Source organism: Halyomorpha halys, unplaced genomic scaffold (assembly GCF_000696795.3).
Source record: "Halyomorpha halys isolate HHAL.00 unplaced genomic scaffold, Hhal_1.1 Scaffold313.1, whole genome shotgun sequence".
In the NCBI taxonomy this organism is placed as follows: Eukaryota; Metazoa; Arthropoda; class Insecta; order Hemiptera; family Pentatomidae; genus Halyomorpha; species Halyomorpha halys.
Window position 1 is genome coordinate 311378 of NW_027109847.1, and position 9376 is coordinate 320753.

Genomic DNA, 9376 nt, shown 5'->3' on the forward strand with positions numbered 1-9376 from the left:
TCTTCCTTCCTCTTCAATTCCTGATAATCCTCCTAGGTGTCTGAAAAGGAATGATCTCGAGACCATCTTCTCTAGAAATGTTATTGGAGTTCTCCCCATGAGTAGATTCTCCAAAAGACTGTAGTGTGACATTATAATATAAGTCATTTACTTCTTCTATTTTTAAAAATCAATTATAATAATATGAACCCACCACGAAGGGTCATGAGTACAGTACTTGGTAAGGAAATATGGGTACCCACTTTAAGGGGCTGGATGGACCTCAGGAGGGCTCCAGAACCCACAGGTTTGACTCACGAAATAATCATTATCGAAAATAATCATCTGACCCGTCGGATTCGAACTCGCGTCCTTGGAGTTAGTAGCCTAGTGCCTAACCACTGTGCCTCCGCGCACCCCTACTAATAATTAATATATTTGTAATTTTAATAAAATTACTAAAAATCCAATTACTAAAAATTAATAATTATAATTAATAAAATAATTATTAATAATTAATAAAAATCCAATTAATATTGGAGTTTTGAACATCCTGTGTCTAACTGTAATACATAGGTTACGGTCAGGACGGATAACCTAGTTCTACTTAAATAACGACAGTGTTTAGTGAATGATGTTGGTTATGTTTCCTAATGAGGTGTTCTGTAACAGCCAATTTAGGTCTCTTACTTTATTGCGTTCTCTTTCAGATTTCTGGATTAATGTCTACATTTTGGAAATAATCAAGATAATATATACCTTTTTGCTCCAGGAAGTGTCTAGTAAAACTACTTTTTTAAAGCAAATTTAAAGTATCTTAAGTCAAGGTCAGTCTTCTATCACTTCTATTGTGTTCTTCTAAATATGCTCATTGCAAGTATTGATTATAGGAGCTATTACTACTTGATCGCAGTAATGAGATTTTTAGCTCCTAGGCGTGTTTCTGTATTTCTTTTTATTTTTTATCCATTTGGGTCAATAGGTTGTAATCACCTGGATCTGTTTCGTCTATGGTTGTGACCATTATATACATTTTTTCTATGACCTTGTGGGGGATCTGCGGGGGAAGGAGGTGAATTTCTCTTCCCAAGATGCTGAGAAAAATAAATATTTGAAATGCAGTTGAATTTAAAATATACTTATTATTACCAACAGAATAATTATACAATTTTAAATTAAATATCAACGACTCTACTAATGCATCACATTCACTACAGACAAACATAATATCCATTGAAGAATTGTCAAAACTAGAGAATCAAAATAAATCATGACAAATTCCACAAGATCACCTCTACCCTCCTGTGCTAAAGTATCCTTTCTAAATATTCCACTAACGCCTGTTGAACAGATTTGATACTTAGGACATCTTGACAAGAGACTTACTTGGAATTCACATACAAGATTGAAACGACAAGAAACTGCTAGTAGATTTTAATTGCAACAACACCCACTTCTGACAGGCCGTAAAATGCGTGATCGTTGGAACAGACCTTATGTTTCTGAAATAGTTGTTCAAAAACATCGATGTTTTTTGGGTAATGTATTGTAACCAACAATATTTTAAAACATCGATGTTTTTTGGGTAATGTATTGTAAGCAACGATATTTTAAAACATTGATGTTTTTTGGAGTCCATGGCCTATTGGTTGATTGAAAAAGCACTTCTGACTGCCCAGAGCATGCGTATGTTACTGAAATGGTTAAAAAAACCATCGATGTTTTTTTAACATCGATGTTTTAGTATTGATCATCGATGTTTTTTTATCGATGTCGCATCTCTAAGAGCAACATTAATAAAGTATACTGTAAGGCAGTAAGCAGGTTCACGACGAAGAGTAAAGTTGATTTGATGGGATTTTATTTTTTTCTAAACACTGAAAAAAAAAGTTTTTAAATTTTTTTACGATAATGAAAAGAATGAAAACATTGACTTTGATAAAAATTATGATAATAATTTATAAGATGGTGTTTATGAGATGACTTTTTTACTGTTAAAACGAGTCAAACAATTTGACGCCGCACATTGGTTCGGAATAGCCAAATTAAAAAATTAAAAACTGAACAATCATTTATTTCTTTTACCAGGTATAAATAAATACTTTATAATATCTCCTAAATACAATATTTATTTTTATTTGGAATTTAACGTCCTGTTCTGTAACCTATGGCTGGAAGGACGGGTTATCTTGCAGGTCACCAACCTATTCTAGAGGGAGTGGGAAAAGTCAAGATTTATTCCGACGGTTTAACATGAAATAAAAGTCAACCGGCATATATTAGGATTAAAGAATACTTAAGCTTTCGACTTAGCTCCCTTGTTAATACAACCTCAAATCTATGAATAATTATTTACATTTTTATAAGATTCGTATGGAGTATTTTTTTTTTACAAATTTAATTAGATAAAAGATTGTACTTCTCGATGGAAATCTAACCTTAATTTGGTTTTAGCGTCATTACGTAATTTATTAATGTATTAATCTGAAGTCAACAGGTAATCTTCGTTTGTTGGAATCCTGCCGTATCTTTTTGAATAGCTGAGTCGATTTATTTCTTTTTTTTTTCATCTCTCATAATCCATGAGATGTTGACAAAAAAATAAACTTATGTAAGGTGGTGTATATAATGTGACTTGATCTAATAGTCTGAAATGAAAAATGCTTAGCTACAACTTTAATGGCACTATAAAAAAAATCGGCCAGGTGAATACAATACGAATGAATCTAAGCAAAACAAAGAACATATTAACGCGAAAGGTCGAGTAGTTCTGATTTTTTTTTTATTTCAATATAAATTTAATATATTTTCAATTTCAATATTTTATTTCAAATTTATCTAACCCTAAAATTTTCTCTAATATTTCATTCCATGTTCAATACCTTGGAAACTATCTAACGCTAGAAATTATGTATACGTTTTTGAGGAGAATGAATTTGATCTCTTATTTACATTTTATTTTATACCAGATCGCCCTGGTGGGCCTTACATGGTTGATATAACCGTTATATTATATATATATATATATTTTTTTTAACAGTTGATTATGGGGGGGGGGTATAGTCTCGTACAAAAGACACCCCTAACTATATACAATGTTATTATTAAAAGAAAAAAATAATACAATAAATAGATAAGAATAATGCTTCTTAATAAAAGAGGAAAGTAAAATTAATAACCAAAAATAATGATATTGATCTCTTAAAGAGTTGAATTGTGCCCGAAATGCAGTTTTTTTTTCTCATTATACGAGAAATAACTATTTCTTCTTTATCTAATTAAACTTCATCTAAATCTAAATTATGTAAATTGCAATTCCTACGAAGAAAATCACTATGAACTAATTCAAAGTGGACTTAACAAGCTTCATATTGAGCACTAACAGACGTCTGTATGTCTAATAGTTCTTCTGAATTATGATTTTTTCTCAAGATGATTTTCACTTTGGACAAATGAAGAATTATATAAAAATCTTGTGCATGCATATGCGATGCTTGTGGTGGACTACTTATAGCTTAATAACCCGTCCTTTTGAGGCCGATCCGGCAGTCTCATTTCCACCAACTTCAACTCAGGACCAAGGACAATGACCAACATAACAGATTCAAACTATATCAACGGTGTGCCCAGGGCTAGCATATACACTAGGACCAATATTTCTTTCCTCGAAGCAGAAGGTCCATGGACCGCCAGCCTATTGGAGATTTGGAATACCACAACACGACCCCTGACTAAAGCACGTGGCCTCAAGTCATCATTTCTACTTCCAGTCTGAGCAAGTTGCCTTCGGTAGGCTGGTGGGCCTTACGAACCCAGAGGAGAGGCTAAGAGAAGAATTTTGACTTCTGCTCAACACTGCTTAACTTTGATCAACTATTGCAAGCGTCTTGACCCACCTAGTAAATGAAGTTAGTTAAATATGATTGATATCAGGTATTTTCATCAATACAGAGCAACTTAAAAAAATTGTTTTGCTACATTTTATGTAAATGAGAAATCATGAGAAAAGTTTGATAACTCAAGAATCATTGCAAATTAGACATATATATGTATTTTAGTGTTCAAATTAAAGCTTGTAAAATTCACTCAGAACTTTATAATGATCTACATAGAAATAACAGTTTCTGTAATGACATTTTTTTAAATAATGTCACAAGATGATAACGTCTCGTTAAATAAAAATAATGTTTTTTTAGGAAAAACTGTATCTCAAGTACTATAAAACATATGGAGCTCTATGAGATCTCAAATTTCAGAATATTTTCTCTAATTTTAAAAAGGGATAACGGTTTTCGTGCAGTAAATGGCTTCCAAGATATTGGTCATGCAAAGAAAATTTTTTATATTTCTCAGGATGAATAAAATGAACTTCTGGTCATCTGCCGAGGTCGGATAAGTAAGATGGCCCAAATATGGCCAACCTAAGGCTTGAACAACTGTAACTCACTAAGAATCTAATCATTTGGCCTGAAATTTTGTCAATAGCTAGAGCAATCTATCTACTTGTAAAATAAAATAAAGAAATCAATGTAGAAAGAAGTTAAGGATGAATTTTGAACGTTCACCTAAACCATTATTAATAGGTCATATTAAGATTAGGGGTCTGAAATAAATTAAGTCTCAAGTAAATTGTGTCTTCTCAGAGTGGGCCAAGGGAACCCAAACAGCTCAGCTGCTAGGATGATACCTTTCTGTTTTCCCTATTTTTTTTTAACTGGTAGAGAGCCATTTTCACAGAAAGATGCAAAAAATAGATCAAACAGATAATAAACAATAAATTACTGACAAATCAGCATATGATGAAAACATACTTGGAAACAAAGGGTGTCCTAGTATGGCATACATAGGAATCAACAGGCCATATTAGGGTAACCCCTATTGTTTCTCAAGTACACTCATTTTCTTTTTTAAAAAATGAAATGTGAACAACGTCATAGTTATATTCTGAAAGTAGAGGTCCTTAACTATCGAAATCATCAACTTGTTCCAAGATAGCTCTAGCATTTTGACTTCTAAACTGTATTAGTGAATCCCATGACCCATTCTTCCATAATCTCTTGTTATGATGTCTTTGTTCACGTATAGAAACAGACGATAAATCTTCTTTTTTTTTTTTCTGGAATCCCATCTGTGTATTTTTTTTCAGCACTAGGCCATACTTGGGTCACCCACTTTACTTGGATTTTTTATGTCAACCGAAACCCAAACAAAATAAAAAAAAAAAATCAAAACTACCCGACCTTTTGGTCTTATTCAATTTTTTTTGCATTATTTCTTCGACTATATTCACCCGGACGTAATTTTTAACTCCAACCGCTTCAAGACGACAGACGTACACTTTTCGTATCAGATCAGTGGAAATTCACATTTTATATGTTTTTAGTATGAAATAATAGTGCTTCTTTACTTTATGCACATCGCTTTACTTTATGCACATTTTATACCATTTATAACTTTAAAAATTAAATAACCCATATTTTAATGGGTCTACACCAATTAGTACGTTGTTACACAACTTTGAGTTAATATTGACAAGAGAAATACTTTATTTATCTATTCTGCCTAAATAAATCAGGTTGCTATCTCACACAGCATACTTATCAATCCGTAATCAGACATATATAAACTACACATACATGGTATAATCAGATATAAAGAGATATAATAATAACATAGAATAAACAATTTTTTTCCCTACAGTTTCCTTTTACAATCAATTTCGGTCTGTACAACAAATACAAATGTTTCAATTCATTCCTATTTTTCTTTCTCATTTCCGCTCCTCCATTTTCACCATTTCACAATTTTTTAATTCACCCGATCAACCAATTCGCTCACCGGAATTCACCCTCCTAGATCCTCTTCAGTGACCCGCTAAACAAATTCAATATTAGACGGCAATGTGAGATCAGACCATCATTCATAGTCACAGCAGTAGATCAGTTTACCAAGAACAAACAAATAGATACATTTTACGAGAATAAGACTAAACACATAGATTAAAGGAAAATATAATAAAAAGCCGGTTACGGGAAACGCTTGAATGTATAAATAAGTTTTTAAAAAAACTAATATATGATGTTTGTAGTTATATATAATTATAAAAATGTTGATGTTCGTAATTCATCACTCCGACAAGTACGGAGTAGATCGTCCAAGTCATTTTCTTCCAAGTTGAATTCGACCTCTGATGTATCACCGCAGGATTGGATTTCTCAATGAAGATATAAAATTAAGCGTAAAAGTCCTGCTTTGACGAAAAGATCTTCAATAGCAGAATAGTAAAATGGCAATTTTCACAATAAACACATATCCAAAGAATAAGCGGTCGAAAAAGATATCTCTGTAGACATAGCAACTTTCCTTGTGGCCCTTTATGGATGTGGCCTCAACACTTTTATAAACGAGTTTCAATATCATATATTTTCTAAACCTGCTTCAAAAATAAAATCCGATTTGGTACGTCTACCTGCAAGTTCAAACATGGATGGGGTTTGAAAAATTCGTGTAAATTGTGGCCAAAGAAGTAGAAATGTTATCTGACTACATTGCCAATGAATAAAGTATCAGCGCTACAAGCATTACTGAATAGGATCGCGTGCCAATGCAAAAGGGCTGTGGCAATAAATGTACACGCAAATAACAGAAATTTTATGTCTTCGTTGTGGGTTAGAAACCTGCAGTTAATACTCGAGAGGTTGAATTCAACATGGGACCAGACGTATTACTGTGGATCGTACAAAAGTGATGAATTATATACATCAATCACACCTAGGCCAAAACGACAAAAATTGATAAATTTTCAACATAAGGTTTTGTTTTTTATCATTAAAATAAAATTGAAGATCAATTTTCAAATATCTATTTGTGAATGCATTTTTTTTATTTATTGATAGATATTACAACCTGCCACACAGTTGTGAGCAATAAGTAATAGTGATGAATGATCACATTCATACTAAAATAAAATAAAATAAGAATAAAAGTAAATAAATAAATGGAAAAAAAATCTCTCTTACAATATATACAAATAGAATGAACATAATCAAAGTAGGTGTATGAAAAAATAAATAAATAAAATAACATAATGATAAAATAATATAATCTCTAATAACATTTACACTCTTATATACAATATTTACACAATCGACCTGAGGATCCCTGATCCCACTCTATCCCCCACGTGTGAGCAGGGTAGATAAAGGTAGAAAAGGGTAGGTAAAGCAGAGCTCAAAAGATCCCAGCGCATCCCTCTCGCTGCATCACTGGTAGTGAGCCAGTGGAGGCTGAGCAAGTGCGCTAAAGCCGCAAATACTCAACTTGAGTGGAGAATCTGACTATTGCCAAAGCTCTAATTGTCCATTTTTACTTTACAATCAGTCTCTTGGCCACTGCCGTTTCAACATTCTAGGTGGGCTGTAGGAATGGGTGAAACTAGATAAGGTTTGAACCAAAGGATTAGGATGGTTGGAAAGGTTTATATGGAATTTGGAAAATTTTGTTGGTATGAAGTCAAGGACAAAAGGGATATGTAGGTCATGTTGTAGTGTTCTGTTGGGAACGTAATAGGATGCATTAACTATAAACTAAATTCAAAGGATTTTTTATTGAGAGGATTAGATACGTTTGATCTTCGGCGGTTACCTGTTCAAATCCGTAGGTCCAGATAGGTCGGAGTATAGTCTTATAAATTAGTAGTTGTTTTTTCTAGTGAGAGGTCCGGCTGAGCAGTCGGTATAGTTGGCTGAATCGTCTGTTGAGTTCTTGTCTTTTTTTAAGTCTAGTATGTTGGTTCCAGGTGAGTCTTTTGTCTAAAATGAATGAAAAGGTATCGCACTGTATCGGATCTTGTGTATGTATTAAATTTTTGTTTTTAATTTTTGTAAATTACATGAAGGATACGCCGTTTTTTATTTTCGATGGCTCAAATTATTCAACTAGATACCGTGAATGTTTGGAAACAGGATGAGCTCATTATTCTGAAAATTATTTTATCAAATTCGTTTAATCTGTCCATCTGTGTTTGTTTAACAATATTTTGAATTAAAGAACTATTTTATAAGTTTTATTGTTCAAATTATTCAATGATATTCCAAGAATGGTTAGAATAACATGAGCAAAAAATTAAAAAAGATATGTTTAATCTTCTCTGAATCTTGCTTGTAAAACTGAAGAGATATTTTCCAGTGGAGAAACGTAATTACTTATTATGTAGACTGTTACTTAAAAATAGTCATTATAAAGCATGGAGCTTAGAGGTTTGTGTTGAATATACTTTTTTGATAATATTCTAGTATTCAAAGAAATAAGCATGTCTGTTATTGTTTGAATGAATTGAAAATAAGAAGGGAAAAGGAAACATATCTATTGCGTGGGTTTTCGGAGGGCCAAACTATTATTTTAAATTATTATTTTCGATAATTTAGATTTTATCGGAAAAAAAATGTAATACTTTTAAGTACAATAAATTTAATAATGTTTATTATGTCTTGAGATGGCCTCTATTTTTATAGGCTTATTCCCTAAAACCAAATATTTTATAAATAAAAAAATATAAGATACCCTGAATGAAATAGCGGAAAAACAGGCCTACAAGTCTTCTACGAAAAGACAGAATTTATGACAACGGAAAAAAACTAAGGCAAAAAAGTAATATGGACAGATAAGAGTGACTAAGAAATTTAAATATCTGAAAGAAATAGTATGCAATAACGGTTTGGAGAAAGAGACCAACAAGGAGAAAATCATGAAGTTGGAATGGCTGAGATTCGCAACAGGCAATATTTACAATAAGAAGAACCTAACGTCTAACGCAGAAATAAGACATTACAACACGTTCATAAAACCAGTATTTCTACACGGAATAGAGACAACATGTCTTCCTAGCCTGGAAAAATAACTGAAAATAGAGAGGAGCATCCTGAGGAGAATCTAAGGGCCCAATAAAACAGCCGAAGGCAACAGGTTAAGACCCAACCAGGAAATCTACAGGTAGATAAATGATCTGGAAACCAAAATAAGAATCAGAAGACTCAGATTCTACGGGCACATGATGAGAATGGACCAAAGGAGACTAAACAAGAAACGTTTTGACAGAATCCGTGAATACAAGAGAGTAGGAGAATATGTGAAGCAAATGAGAGAGGAAACAAAAAAATTGCAAATAACAGACAAATACTGCCTGGATATAGAAGAGTATGGAAAAAGATTGAGAGAAATCAATGTTCTTCCGAAAAATAGAGAAAAACAGGATACTGCGTTGTCGGAAGAGAGGAAGCAAAGGCACTCAGAAATGATGAGAAGATACTGAGAGAGAAGAAAAGCAAAAATGAGAAGGGAGAAGTAATGATATTTGCGTGGTCTTGAAAGGCCGGTCCGTAAAGAAAACAAAAAAAAA

At 32.6% G+C, this 9376-nt stretch overlaps 1 protein-coding gene across 1 annotated transcript in view; it reads left to right on the forward strand.

The window, feature by feature from the left end:
• LOC106681161 (uncharacterized) overlaps positions 1–9376 on the forward strand; it is a 50967-nt gene that overhangs the window by 6728 nt on the left and 34863 nt on the right. The window lies entirely within an intron of this gene.